The sequence below is a fragment of the Streptopelia decaocto genome (assembly GCF_964273445.1).
Source record: "Streptopelia decaocto genome assembly, chromosome: 7".
In the NCBI taxonomy this organism is placed as follows: Eukaryota; Metazoa; Chordata; class Aves; order Columbiformes; family Columbidae; genus Streptopelia; species Streptopelia decaocto.
Genome location: NC_138661.1, coordinates 20,564,076 through 20,579,576, shown reverse-complemented (window position 1 = coordinate 20,579,576; position 15,501 = coordinate 20,564,076). Strand labels below are relative to the sequence as shown.

General features: G+C 42.6%; 1 protein-coding gene and 1 long non-coding RNA gene across 6 annotated transcripts in view; one reads left to right on the top strand and one right to left on the bottom strand.

Moving 5' to 3' along the window:
* The window catches only part of LOC309442018, a 31,331-nt gene extending 25,797 nt beyond the window's left edge, over positions 1-5,534 (bottom strand). Inside the window, exon 1 of the long non-coding RNA XR_014184525.1 lies at positions 5,407-5,534. This is a non-coding gene — a long non-coding RNA (uncharacterized lncRNA). The remainder of the gene's footprint in view (positions 1-5,406) is intronic.
* The window catches only part of FLRT2 (fibronectin leucine rich transmembrane protein 2), a 63,208-nt gene continuing 50,224 nt past the window's right edge, over positions 2,518-15,501 (top strand). The window contains exon 1 of one of the 5 annotated variants that reach the window (XM_082057425.1): positions 2,518-2,783. The gene's annotated coding sequence lies outside the window, so the exon portion shown is untranslated. Of the gene's footprint in view, positions 2,784-5,796; positions 5,932-15,501 lie in introns of those variants that run through there. The other 4 variants (XM_082057424.1, XM_082057423.1, XM_082057426.1 and 1 more) reach the window with 4 other exon arrangements.

Sequence of the window (15,501 nt, the reverse complement as noted above, 5' to 3'; positions counted from 1 at the left end):
AAGTGGGCTGAAGGAATAGGGGGAGAGAAGAGATGGCTGATGAGTCATATCACAAACTCTGTCAATGCATGTTGCCGAAACAGTATGGTATTTTCATTTTAAGCTAACCATAGTATGAGAGCTCAGAGAAGATACATGCTGGGTTTGAGTATTTCCCGATCTCATGTATTTCTACTGAAAATGATTCATTTGTTTCATTAAAGTGGATAGGAACATATTCATACATTCATCTTGCCTAGAATCTGTTCCTTTCCTTCTTCCCTTCCCTTCCCTTCCCTCCCCTGCCCTTCCCTTCCCATCCTCAAAACATTTCTAAAGAAACTGAGTTTCCCAAATTTGCTGAAAAATTAACTTTGTGATTTTTTTTCTTCTGTCAGCTGCATGAATTTAAGGCCTGAACCAAAATTTGTCATTATTGACAAAAAAAAAGAGATTATTCAGTATGTATAGTTAGAGAACTATTTCCAGCTCCTATTACCCTCTCTCTTGCAAGCTGCAGAAATCATTCTAACAATATAGCTGGGAAAAAAAAAAAAAAAAAAATATATATATATATATATATCTGAAAATACACTTTCATTTTCATAATCTTTCTTAATGTTACCCCATTTCACATTCTCTTCAAAATAAGTGAGGTTGTATTATGGATGAGCGAACCATCACTCCAGGCTAGCCATCTTGTATGATCACAGATAATTTAAAGATAATATATTTCTACATCCTCCTTTCCGTTTACAGCCTTTCAACCATGCAAAGCAGTTTGCTAATAAATAAGCACGTTTCACGCATTTATAGCGTGACGGAAGGGATAAATTGTCAAAGTCCAAGTAATCAGACTACAATCAAGATGAAAAAAGGGGGGGATGGGAGGCACTAGTTTAAACAGAGTGTGTTGAACGGAAAGAACAGTGGAAGTTTCCTTCCCCCCGCCGCTGCTCCGGCTCCGGCCCCGGCGGCGGCCGCCGAGCGCCCGAGCGCTGTGCTCTGCTGCCACCTTGGCCGCGCCGCGGGACCTGCAGGCGGCTCCGTTCCGCGCCCGCGGAGCTCCTGCTGCGCACCTGCGGCAGCTGTCCTGCCTGGGAAAGGGCAGGTCTAGGCACGCTCTACACTTATGTCACCCGGTGTTGTAAATAGGACAAGAATACGCAATGTCTGAAGGGTCTTCTGTTTTTGGAGAGGGGGTGGGAGGTGTTCTTCAAAGGAGGTTTATTTGCTTATTGTGCTTAAATTCGAAAAGTCGGTGAGAGAAGAATCTTCTGCTTTTTTTGCTTTGTGTAGGATTCTTCTCCTTCCTTGCCCAATCTTACCTTACACATTTAATGAAAAGAGCACTCAGGTTCTCCTTCACATGCACCGACCTGCCTCCGTGTCCTTCTCACTGTATGACCACTGGGGCTCTGTAAGGAGTTCCCGGCAGTCCATCTCACGTCCAGGCTCTCAGTGTCGTTCAGCTGCAGTTAGAGGTCCCCCCTCCCCACCCCGCTTTTTTTTTTTTTTGGAGGGGGAGGGGTAGAGAAAGGTGACAGAAACATCATAATTTACTGAAAATATATAGAAATTAATATTAGAAAACTAATGGAGTTTGCTATTTTCCTTGTTTCCCTCTCTGTATCTTCGTGTTACAGTGCTACAGCGTTGTCTTGACATCAGGCTCCGGGCTGGTGGTGCTGAGTTTGGAAAGCTTTCATGCACTTCATTTTTCTCTCATTTTTAAGGCTATCTTCTGCTTCAGAGGAAACATGTTCTGACATGCTGGAGTTTGATGGTGGTAAATATTTCCTTTGACTACAAAGCACATGTGTAAAAAGCTTTTTTTTTTTTTTTTCATGGAAATATGTTTTGTTCTCGCTTGCTCCTTTCTCTGCTGTTATTAATAACCTGCAAATGAGTTGACTCCGGAGGTCTGAGTGAAATAGCACTTTCGGATCTGCACTTTCAGCCACATCACGGTGAGGAAAGTGCAGAAGCTTTGTGTATGCATGTATGAGAGGGATTCATGCGATGCTTATGCCAGTTTGCATACCAGACTCGTTGACAAAGTACGGACCACAGGTGATTCTCCAAGAGATCTGCTTTGGCGTGAGGATTTTTACAGCCCCTAACCACTGAGAAGAAGTATTGGGCTCTCCAACTGCTCTCCAGAGTCGGCGGTTCTGTTTTGTTTCCAGCTGAAAATAACCTAGAAAATGACACGCAAGTCCCCAGCCAAGCAGCCGTGTGCGCTGCGGTTCCTCTCAAATAAGCGTTCCCCCGTGGGGTGAAGTATCGGTGTCCGTGCGAAGGAAAGGGCTGCAAAGGGTTAAGCCGCTGACTGCTTGCTAGGCAAAGTTTGAGGAAGAATATGTCTGAGGCTGAGTACGCTGCAGCCTCGCGTTTGAAATCTGTCACCCTCACTTAGGAGCTCTGCATCTCTGTTTGTCACCGGTGAATAACGATCACACGGTGATAAGATCGCTCCGTGGCTTTGCGCCGGAGCCGCCGGGGGAAATTACGAGGCGTTTAACCACTTTAGCAGGGTGTTCTTGAGTGTCATCGGTGGGTGTCAGGGTCAAATGACCGGCTGGACAACGGCTTGGAAAGAAAATTTCCTTCATCCTTTCCTTGAGAGAAACCTTGGGTGATGGTGACCATCGGCAGCTATGGGAAACAGAGACCTTGGTGGTGATGCTTAAAACAATACCATGCTGGAGCCCAGCTGTTCCGCCACTTTCTCCTCTTTCCATCTGCCGGACCCTGTGGGCTTTGGGTGACCTACCGAGGAGGACCCACCTCTGCAGAAGCAGGTAACGGCTAGTTAAGTCACCTTTTGGATTAATGCAATTTTGACGTGACCAAAGTGTGTCCTGAATATCTTTCTCTGATTTGGAGTGTGGGCTGGTTGAGGGGCCAGGGAGAGGGAGGGGTACAGACATAATTTCACCTAACCTCTTTGAGCCTGCGGGGTATGGCAGCAGCCTGCAGCCTTGCAGAACTTTTTATCATTCTCATTTTCCTCTGTGACTAGGAATATAGGGGACATATGATCGACAAAGGTCTTCTGTGCCTTATGTGTTGTAGACAAGTTGCTAATATCTGGGATGTGGAGAAAGAAGAGACAGGTGGACAGAGGAGGAGAAAGACTTAAGGGAGTTTTGTTTTTTTTTTTTTCACGAGAAAATGCACCGGTTGTCCATCAGCTCCAGCAAAGAGATATAAATCATGCGCAAATAAGTGCTCTAAAAAATATGCAGAGCCTTAAAAAATATCAAAAACAGGTCTTAAAAAGTCAAAAAGGGCCCAGAACAGCTTTTGAAAAATGTGGTTCATTCGCCTTTGAACCCTATGGGATTCCTGATCCTTTCATCCCTCGGCACCAGCTGGGAGCTGCAGGCAGAGACTCAGCTTCAGAGCAGCCCGGTCTCTGAGCCGGGGACACAGGCTCTTCCCGCGGGTCTGACCCGCGCCAGAGCCGCTCCTTCCCGGCCGGCTGAGCCTTGCGGAGGCCCCCGGGCTCGCTCCCCTCCAGCCCGGGGGCCCAGAGTATGTCGCGGCCCCCGAGACAACAGTGCCTGGAAGGGAGCGGGATCTCGTCCTGAACTCCTTTTCCCTCGCCGAGTCTCCTGAGAAATTCCGAGCTACCTGCGCTCTCACTTCCATGTCCCCCTTCCCCCCCCCCCCCCCCCCCCCCCATCACTTCGCGCATCCCCGTAGATGAGGGCATAACCTCTTCTCCGAGCGAGCGGGCAGCGCGGCTCGGGGCTGTAAATAGGCGGGGGGGTCTCCTAAGCCCCCTTGGAGGGCACGTGGTGGCGGGCAGGGCATGTGCTGAGGGGTAGAAGAGGCGGCGAGCACACCGTGGCTGGGCTGACCCTCGCCGGCGCTCCGCGGTGGGCTCCTCGATATGGCTTATTAAGCCTTTGAAGTCGTGAATAATTTAGCTTCCCCCCGCAAGCGAAGGGCGAAGGAGGTGCGGAGACAATGGCGAGTGATTCAGCTTTTGAGGTACGGCTGAGAAGAAAATGCAAGCTAGTGTGCAGATAGGGGTGAGGGGGAAGCAAACCCCGAGGCATTTCAGTCGCCTTTTCTGTTTCCTCGACACATGGCATTGATCAGCTCTCGTCTTCTCCATTCCTCCCCAGCCCCTCTCTTAAAGTGATTCGCAGCAAAAGACGTATTGTGCATTTTCTTCACTTAATGGAGGAGTTTGGGGCAAATTCTCTTCGCACACCCGCACACCCCACCTTGACGGCTGTATCCTGTCACTCAAGTGCATCTCGGTATTAAATAGCGTTGCCTTTAAGCGGGCTTGTCAGGGCAAAGCAGTAGTTTACTACGGAACCGAGCGGCGAGGGAAGGGTTACCCCGAAACAAGCGCAGACAGCCCGAGATGCATATAGACACACACATGCACATACATGAACACTCACACGCACACGCACTGAATGTGCTCCAGGAGACATACAGGGTGGAGGGTTCTTAGCGCTTTAGGGCAAAAGGTGGTTTCTCCAGCGGTTTTAGAGTAGTTCTGACTGATGATGAAAATCAGACGGAATAGTAAAGGAGGTCTGTCTCTTCCCTGAGGGTTGGACTTTCTTTTATTCCATGTTATATTTATTCTGTCCTGCTATTGCCTACCTAAAGGTTCGCAGTGGCGGAAGGAGAGGGAAAGAAGGAGGTAGGAGAGGCGGGCTTGTCGGTGGCTGCACATGAAATATCGCCATGTTGGTGAAAAGCACGGCTGTAATTATTGCTAGCGAGGGTATCTCCCAGTTAGGACCGCAGCTCGGGGAGTTTTCCAGCTCACTACCCACCTTCCCTTCCGATAAACGCCGGCAGTCCCCAGAGCAGCGGAACTAAAGCAGCCCAGCCGCACAGAGCAGCAATGTTCGTGCCCTCTTTTCCTGGAGCCCGGGCCCGGCAGGCTCCGCGGTGAGGCGGGGCGGGGGTCCGAGGGCTGCGCAGCCCTTCCCCTCCCCCTCAGGGCAGCATCGCCCGCTTGGTTCCCCTCGATGAGAGGAGGGTGGGTCGAGTCCAAAAGGACGGAGCTCTCTAAACTGTTCTCAGCAAGCAATGGGTTAAAAATGGAATGAACAAAAAATGAGGGGAAAAAAAGAAAGAAAAAGAGAAAACCTAGCCTGACTTTGCCTCTTGGAAAGCTTTAGGTTGCAGCCCTGCCTTCCAAGCATTCTTTAAACTAGAAATGTGGGAGGGACTCCAGGAGAGAGAGAGAGATGGCTATCAACTGAATTCATTACTGTAAACATCTCCCTGGGGTGTCAGGCAGGGAGGAAAAAAAAAGGGCACGACTTACATTAGCAGGGAATAGTCAGATCTGAGGCATCATTACTGCTAAGATCAGACTGCAATCCCGGCTGAAGGCAGACGCAGGACTTAGTGCCAGACGCACGCACTCGCACATATACTCACACATATGTGCCCGATGCCTTCTCCGACGTCCAAGTGTCCTGGGTCTCCGTGTCTCCTCCTCATGTGATCCTTTCACCATTTCCAAAGGACAGAAAGAAAGAAAAAAAGAAAGAAACCCCAAGACCAGGAGTGCAGCGGTCCTTTCTCCTTTAATTTTTGCCGGAGAAGGAGGAGCGGCAGGGGAAGAGCGAGCGAAATCGAGGAGAGAAAGTGCGTTGGGGATGCCAGAGCCGCGGGCTACGCGCCGGAGGAGGAGGTGGCAGAGAAGGGGGCAGAACGATGCCGCTGCCTCGTGAGGGCGGAGGAAGGCGCGGGAGCCGCGGGGGTCGCTCCGGAGCGGCGGCAGCGGCTGGCGGAGAGCGGGCCCGCGGGGCCGGCCGGGAGCGGCGCTGGGCGGCCGCGGTGAGCGGCGCGCAGGGCGGCAGCCACCACCGAGGAGCGGCGGAAAAGTTTTGGTGTGGGGGGCCAGAGGCTCGCAGGGGGATTATGATCGGTGTCGGCGAGGGATTTCCAGATAACTGCCAGGTACAGTTGGTATTTCATTTCTTTCTGTTTTCCTTCCTGGTAGTTCTAACCCCGGGCGGTTTAAAGTCACGGTGCCCTTTGCCTTCTCCGAGAAGGCAAAGTTAAGGAGTCAGGATCAGGCTGTGTGTCAGAAATATCACCTTCGCCTCATTAGGGACCCGTGTCTGCCAGAGTGCGGCACAGGGCACACACACGCACGTATTTATGAATGGCTGGCGGCAAGTGTTAGGAGGGTCTCCGGGTTATTTTACGCCAGCGTGTGGGTTCGGAGTGGGACTCGGAGCTCGCAGCTGCAGCGGAATACCGGATCACCGGCCGCATTTCAGCCCCCAGCGGGCCGGTGCAGAAGCCGGCCCCCACCCCGTGGCCCCGCGCTGTGCCGGGCGGGAGAGGGAGAGCCGAGAACTACCCCTGCTGCAGGAGAACCGGCAGAGCGCCTGTGTTAGCACCAACGTCAGTATTATTTGAGAATGGGGAACTTTAAAGGTGAGCCTTGCTCGGAAAAGGCTGTCGACTTAGCCCGGCGCTGGCAAGTGTTGAGAGATCGGGGCGAGCTGGGAGCTGCGCCTGGCGGCAGAATCCATCGGATCCCCATCAGCAGCCTCCGGATCGGCGCTGACGATGAGTGGGTGGGAGCGAGGTTAAAAGAATTGGATCAGGACTTCTGAATACAAAAGAGCCCCTCACAGACCTGCTGAGTTAGACGGTGATCTCTGGCAAAATAATAACAAATACTACAGGGGGGTGAAGAAAAAAACAGATCGCAAAAAGAAGTCACCTCTCCAAAGCATGAGATGAAACTCCGTAAAAGATAAAGAGATCAGCAGCAAAGTGAGAGAGTAAGACTTTCCACCTTCTTTTCGGAGTGGGAATCTGTAGCAGGAGCTTTTAATTAATTTTAGTGGAGAAAATCTGTTTTAAGGCTTACAATAAGCTAATAAATCCAAGGCACAAATCCGTGTAAATTCCTGTACTGTGTGTGAAAGGTACTGATTAGATTTCTTCAGATGCTGCTTTTTGCAATGTAGAGCCCAGCTGAATAGAAAGGGAGAGGTTCGTTGCATGAGGAGTAGGAAAAGATACTAAAGCAAGTCAGACCTCTCTCTTCACACACAGATGTGCGCACACACACACGGGCACACAGAAAGACAGGATGTGTGTTAAAGAGAGGTTTATTCACTGCATCTAACTTTACAGTGCTTGCAGGGAAATTAAACCAGTTTAGAGGTTGAGAGTGATTTAGAGGTTGAGACTTGATTACTGCTTCTGTTTAAAAAAAAAAAAACAAAAACAACAACCAAGCAGGCAAAACACCCTCACAAACTTCCATGGACTTAATTCCTTACTGCATTCACTGGTACAGTCTTTGCTCCAAGAGCACCTTTGTATATTTGAAGTTTCAGAGGAAATTAATGAATTGGTTTCAGATATATGTGTTCTTGTTAGGAGAAAACCCCCACCCTGGCATTTTTTCAAAATACTTAAAAGGTACTGTAGGTATACTTCTGTCCACTGTTCTTTCCTTTTTTTCTTTAAAGCATCAATGTATGCAGTGTTATCACTGAGACATAATCTTTGCATAATCAACAAGATACAACAGATGTTAAATAAAAGGCATAATTTCTAAGTGACACATGATAAACTGTTAATGTTGATCTTGTTCCTGAAAAATGTGTGAGAGAAGAGATTTCAAATATCATTACTATTTGTGGGAGATTTGCTATTTAAACTGTTGTTCTCTATCCTGATATGGTAGTGAGGCAGTTAAGAGTGCAGGCCTGGAGTACTGCAGGTGAGGCAAGTCAGAGCACTGTGTAAATACAGTGTCTGTAAAACTACCTGTGACTAGAACAGTCGTCAGTGTTTTCCAAAGTCCAAGGCTGTAGAGAGAAGTGCTGGAATGCACCCAGCATTCTTAAAAGAATTGCTTCTCACATACACCCTATGTTTTGTATAAGATGATGTTATCTGTGTTTGACTTTGAGAGTCTGGATCTAATTTGAGCCACTGTTACAAGTCACATTTATATCCTGGCCTGCTGGATAGTTTGATTTAGGATGTAGACATATCTCCTTTGCGTAACCCTACACCCTCTCAGTTGGAATCTGCATTACACAGGCTATGGTTTCTTTCGAGAATCAAGAATGTGCTTGCCTTTAACTACTTAAAATAGCAGTATCTAAAATGTAGGATGTTATTAGGGCTGACTTCCCTACCATTCCTGCAGAAAGGGAGAGACATAGTTTTACCAAGTCAAGAAAACAAAAAGGAGTTCAAACCAGCATCACTATCAGGCTTTTCCTGTACTGCACTTTCTATCTAAAGGACTAGAAAGAAGGGACATGTAAGACAGTATTGTTTCCAGGAAGGTGAGAGCTTTATTTCTTAATAATTTCTGCTACCTCTTTAATCTCAAAATGAGTTCATTTTTCGCTAGTTTACTTTAATCTAACTTTCTGGCTTTTACCAGGCGAATACAAATCTAGTCCATTAGTGACCTCTATCTGTGAGAAGCGTATAGTCACTAATGTTTTTTTCCCTTTTTCTTCTCAATAGGGGATTGGACACACAGACTATACCTGCAAGTCACCTCTCTTGTCAGGTTATCAATGACATATCCATTACAATGTGATTTCCTAGTGTTTTACACAGGAAAACAGGAAAAACAAACTCCAGTTCCAAACGTGTATCAAGTACTTAGAAAGACCTCTTAATCTATTCCAGCTATTCCAGTGTTAAAATGATTAATGTTTTAAAAAATCTGAAAACCAAAAAGTATCCAGAGGTATTGAACATCAGTAATAAAGGACCTGTATGTTCGTCTGATGGTTTAATACTTACTCTAAAGTACAGTGACTGTGTGAAATTTTATTGCCCCTGAGTGCTTACATAATAACTGAAACTTGAGACAAACACTCAGACCAGACACACTGTAAGTAGACTTTATAGTAGCAGGGCGTTTAAAAAATTAAAAAAAAAAAAATCCAGCTGTGTCTATATTAGGAATACATGTCAGAGATCAAGGAAAAGGGGGTCTTTATAAACACATGGTCTCTTTTAGGGGATTATTAAATCCAGCTTCCCAATACTAATTTGTCTCTTGTTTATATCCACAGCTCTATTCCATGTTTTAGTTAGTGATTGTAAATGGCAGTTGAGGACTTGATCAGTGATATCTTTGGGTAGGTGAATACCATTGCTTGACAGTTCCCAGATTGTAGTTGATTACCTCAGTGCTTGGTAATATGATGTTTTTAGGTGTTTCCTTCCCTCCTGCTTGGACAGTCTTTTGAGGAGTCTTTCTGCCAGTGCTTTTTATTTATATCCTCAAGAAACGAAAAGAGCTGGAACTCACCCTAGGGGTATAGAAGTTGTGTTTTCTTTTCTTTTGGTAAACCAAATATTTATATTTTATTTGTCTTTTACCAAAAAACGCAAAAGAAAACAACAACAAAACCCCACCAAAAGTCGAAACAAAACAAAACCCCAAACAATAGAAAACAAGAATATAGAGTTGTTATTATTATTGTAAAGAAGGTTAATTTAACATACACGGAAGATATGAGCTTTAGTTCCCCTACAGCTATGTATAAAATATACTTTTCAAGTAATTGACTCCTTTTAACAAAAAACAGCCACAAAAAATCATCATTAAAATATGTTTCTTGGCAGGCATATTTATTCATTTATTTTAAACAAACCCAAACCTTATTCCATAGGTAATGCTCAGGAAATAAGGGTTTGAAATAAAAAATATTCTCTGTTTAACAAGTCATATTCTAGTCACATCAAACAATATGTCCCAGGAATAGTGCAATTTAATCTGATATTTTCAGCCACTGGTGAAAGGTGTTGGAACCTTCTTATATCTTCTTTTTTTTGAAGATGATGGTTTACCCAGGGAACAAGTTTCCCCCCTGCCCCTTTGATTCCTTCTTCTGACATGATTCTTTGAATGGAATCAAAATTAAATACTAGCAACATTTTAAAACAAATCCATTATGCTCTGTTCAGCATTCCTGAAAACCTAATGATGCATAAAAAGGTCTGTAAAATATCACTACTAAAAAGAAATCTTGTGCTATCTATCAGCTCTACCTAGAAACAATCTCCTGTACATTTTACTTCGAACTGTAACTGCTTTATTTATTCATTTGTTTTAAATAAACCTTTTTTCGCCTACTTTAATGAGAGAATGTATTTATAAAAGCATACGGCACAGAAAAGTTTTGTTCATTCAAAGGTACACTGTCATTGAAACTGACCCTTCAGTCCTTGCAGACAGAACTCAGTAGGCTTGTGACGTACAGGATCAGATCATTGCTAGACTCCGTCCTGCAAAGTGATAATTTTACTTTGGCCCCAGGTGAGAGGTGACTTGCTTCTGACAGGCCCTGGTCAGTATTTTGTAAGATCTGCCCCTTATGAAGCAGAGTATTAAAGGTCACAAATAATATTCTGGCATGACTTTCAAGTCAGTAGGCCACTTTCGTAACACATAATCACCAGCTACCTGTTCACAAGGTAATTACAATTATCATTGTCATTTTCTGTGACAGTTATGGATTAAAGACTACAGTAAAAAAACTTGAAGAAAAAGAAGCATTTTGAAAGGTAGTTTGGACAATAATCTGTATATTACTGTAGTGGCCTGCAGTCTGGTTTTATAAATCCTGGCCCTGGTGGGGACATATCTTGATGCACAGAATACAGAAGAGGGCATGTTGTTCATTTTATCATAATTCATTTGTGAATATATCACAGTGAACATGTTTGGATGAAGGGCAGATGTTCTGATCTTTGGTCTAAGTTATTTGTTGTGGCTAAGTTGTCATGGGTAATCTAATTATCTTAAAAATGCAAAATCATATAGACATCAAATCAGTTCCTTCTTGAAAACATGCTAGCTATGATTGAATTCATTGAATTCAGACAAAATTGCCTTTTTTTTTTATGTCAGGGATCTTGAGGGAGAATTACAGGCAAAAGATTTTGGAATTCCATCTGTCTGATTCATTCGCTGTTCTGCACTTCTGTGTTCAGCAAGGTCTGGGCAGGCTGATGCTAAACACTTCTCTTGTAGTAAACACTAAACTGTATGGAAGTACTACATGATCCATCAAGGGCTGGAAAGGTCAGAGGTCTGAATGAAAAGCCTCATCAGCACCTTCTGAGAACTGAACTGAAATCAGTGTGTCGCAGTGTCGCAGTGTCACTCCCAGTTCCTGCTGGCAGCTTTTGCCATCAAAACTAACAGGGGAAAATTAAACTAAAGAGAAGGGCTTTTCTCAACAGCACTTCCAGTCCGTCACCACACAGCTGCAGGAATAGCTCACACCTCACTGAGCTGTTCTGCGTTAGCCAAGAGACACCATGTGGAAAAGCGCTGCCCGTGTGGGGAAAGGACACAGTGCTCCCGCAGCATGTCCTAGCATGGCTGGGAGCTTTCAGTGGTGTTCATACATAGTTCTCAGTCTTCACACGGGTTGCAGACAGTCAAACCATGTTCAAACTGCAGTCATAAGATCATCAACCACAGTCTTGTAGATTCAAAGTCACAAATATTTATTTTCTTGAGATTTCCTGCATGCTTTTCCTACAGAGAAAAATAAATGCAATATTAGAAATATTCTAAAATGGGTATGACATTCACAATGTCAATGTAAATCAATGCAACAAAAAATATTATTTTGCACCAACATCTTACTGACAGAATAGGAGATTTAATACACAGTTCTGAAGAAGAAATACAGATTTTTATATATATATATATATATGTGCATATATATATATGCACATATAGATATATAATTTGTGTGTGTTACGTATATAGGTAACAGCCTTTGTCTGTAATTATGGAGTTCTCCCTCAGACCTTTCAAATAATATATAATTAATTTTCATTTTTAAAAAATTGTTGGTGAATTTCAGGTCAAATTAAACAAGAAACAAACCTTATATCCTTCCTCCAGTGTGTTGGAAGCTTCTAAACTGTGTAAAAAACTGAGGTGCTCCCAAGAGGTATTGATCCCCAGGTCAATGGAAGGGGTCTGTAGCAAGCTTGCCTTTGCTTATGAAATAGAACTTCACAGATGAGAGACTGCTTTTAGAATTAATTTATTTGATTCCAGACTCAATCCTTCTATTTTTCACTGGCAAGTTAATTTCACACACACTCTTCTCATGATTAGGGATTACTCATGTGAGTAATAATTTGAATGCCCCAAAGTGATGTCATTTAGCTGTAATTGAAGATGATACAACCCCATCAATTTGTCTCTGGTTATACTAATGTATGTATGTTGTCATTAGTAGTTTCTTCATGTGTGTATGGGGGAACAAGCTATGTGGGTACAAGTAATTTAAATATCTAGAATTGCATTCTTATTAGGATTATAGCAGTACATGTGTTTGTCACGGATGTAGCCTACATAGTTATACCTCTGTAAAAACTAGTTGTAGACTAGGCATTGAGTGTGCATATCATTTAATGAATTATGATTTTGGTAGGTGAGGTGGTGCCTGTTGCATGCCTGAAATGCTAGCTGCAATAATACAAGGCGTCTCTAAATGAAAGAATATTTGTTAGTAGTGTCTTTGTATTACCTTATAATTTTCTTTGTGATCTAGGAAGTTTCTCCTAGGTGATGCCTCTTGTGTCATTGAGAGATTTGCATCCAACTAAATGTACCCCATTTAGGAATCTTGTTCATCTGGTTTCACAGGCCATTTCATTGACTGATCTAGGTTTAAGCTTATTCTTATCTTTAACGCAAATGCTCCTAGATTAGTATTATTTCTTGACCCATATCAGTTGAAAACTTGCTGTTCATTTCATACTTTATTATGACTTTCTAAAAAAAAAAAAAAATCACTTTGATACCAGAATCTGTATGAACCTGGATTGGGTGACCGGAGGATTCCAGTGTAATATGTTAATACTTTATATGCATATTGTGTCATGTTGTACTGATTCATTACTATAAGCCCCCATGTTATTAATTGAACAAGAGAATTTGCAGGCAGAAAAGACACATAAGTCTAACCAACAGCTCAAAGTAATATATCTTGTACACTTATAAGATTTTCATTCTTGTTTTAAATGTTTTCAAAGATTTTATCTGAGACATTTTATCCTTTGAACTGTCCATAGAAACTTAATTTCCAACACAAAATAAGTAAATTAGAAAGCAAAAAGTCCAGTTATCCAGCCTGATAAATATATCCTTCTTTAAAACAAATTTCCTCATACTGAAAATGAGTATACAGTTAGACATTGCTAAAATTTAACAGAACATGAGCACATACACACATATACACAAAGTCATTCCCAACTGTATTGCTAAATCCTGTGTATCAAATTGGTATATGCCCAACAGTGATTTCTGAAATAGCTCGTTCTGGCCCTGTGCCATGCTGCTCAGTGAAGAGCTTCTTCTTGCAGCAGTTCAGCAGTAAATTGTAAAATACATTTTGCCAGTAGAAGTTTTTTTTTTTTTTCTTTGAGAAATTACTTTTCACTGTTTGAGAAAATTAATTTCAGAACCTTATTCTTTAGCAGTTGTACAGCAGAATAACAGTCTTCACTCGGAGAGAAAAGTGTCTACTATTATAGCTTTGAAAATACTTAGGCAAGAAAGAAGCACAATGGACATATCTCTTTTTCTTTTTTCTTTTTTTTTTTTTCTTTTTCTTTTTTTTTTTTTTAATGTTCACTTTGAATGCCACAGACAGAGCCAAGTCCTTTATCATTGCCCAGAGATGTCTAAGCCTCTGTGGCAGAGCATCTGACAGTAACGTTACTCTAATTCCTTTATCCATGTTGTTCCCAATCAAAATCTCTTTTTTATTAATGTGGTAATGTGTATTCAGAATGATAAACATGCACATACATGCATGCAGGGACACATGCAAACAAAATTAAAAAAAAAAAAAAAGAGCTTTCTAATTAGAGTGGCAAAAGATCGTTTAGTAAAATCTATATCCTTCTAAAGCTTAGATAGTATCTTCCTTTTTTATTATTTAACTGGATAGCAGGGAAATCAGTGATCCTGTAGAATTTTGAAATGGAAGCTGTATGTGAGTTTTTCTACTTTATTTACTTTTCTCCCCTAGTGCTTTTCCCTCATAGTTAATAGAGAACTGTTTTCATAAGTAATACTCAGTTTAATACAGTTTTTAAAAGAATCGTGCAATTGGATTTTTTTTTTTTCATTGCTGGCTACAGAGTACTGAATTCCTGTCTTCACACTAGTGCCTTAGTTTTTAGTTAGGTATAATTCTAGTAAAATGCAGTGATTGAAATAAAATAAAAAGAAAACCAACTAACCAAAATAAACTCAAAAACTAAAGAAAACCCAATTCCACAGCCCAGGAACTACAGAAATCCCAATGCTAACAAGATGGTTGTTTTCTGTTTCACACTGGATAATCTAATCAGTATCTATTTAACTTAATATTTAATACCAAATACAGGTTTCAACTAGATAGTCTATTATCACAAAAGTCAAACACTGAGCTCCATCCTCAGGCCAACACAGTGGATCTTTATAAATCTGGAATAAATGAGATGTTAAGAGTTGCTGCCAGCAGCTCTGGCAACAGAACTGTTGATCTGTCCAGATTCTCTTTCCTGCAAAAAATTTCTTATCAGCAGATCCACACATCCTACATAGTGTGACTGTGGATTTACAGATAAGAAGACAGAATGACTGAAAGCAGATGGGTAGCATGAGCATAAATAGGTCATGAGTTACCAAATGTGGAGCTTGATCCTGAGCACCAGGAGGGGTGATTATAAATTTCAGAACCCCTCTAAGGATAAGGAGATCTCTAGGTAGAAGGGTTCAGCTTTAATTCTTTGCCCTTCATTTGTACAAAGCTGAAAGTACATAAATCAGTCGGTATGAGCAGAGATGACTCTGAAATTCATAAGCACTCGTCTCTGTGACATTGATGGAAACTCTATTGAATCGAATGCATAGGTATTCTAATTATGAACCTCTGATATTCAGAACTTCCCTTAGGCCATCAATATCTCATATGCAATCATATTTTACAAGCTGCTGAATGATTGTCTGGTTATGCATGTGCTGACCGAGAGAAGACATCCTACAGTCTAGCTAACCAGCTGCAGAAAGATGATCCTCTTTAAGCACTGGGAGAATAAACACCTTTACATTTCAGATAACATCTGTATCAGTTCACAAGCTACTTAGGTCTTGTGAAGAAATATTTGGCGATCTTGGGAAGACATGTTTAAGTATAGCCCTGTATATTGTCTTGTGTTGAATGATAACCATGTTTGGCAGAAAGGCATTCTTTTTAACTTCTTCAATGCTACTCTAAGAGAGTACCTCCTGTATATTAGAAGTAGAAAATACATGAAGACCTGTAGCTTTGCTGTGGAATTTACACTGCTTTCCACCATCTGGGGTACTTTTATTGACATGTATTTCTATTCTGGTAGCAGCATACTTCTCTGCTGTTTCTCTCCCTCACTCCTTATTTCTGAATACATGCGGCGGCACAGGCTGAATTGGAATTTTTAGTTAGCTCTTCCTCTAAGAGG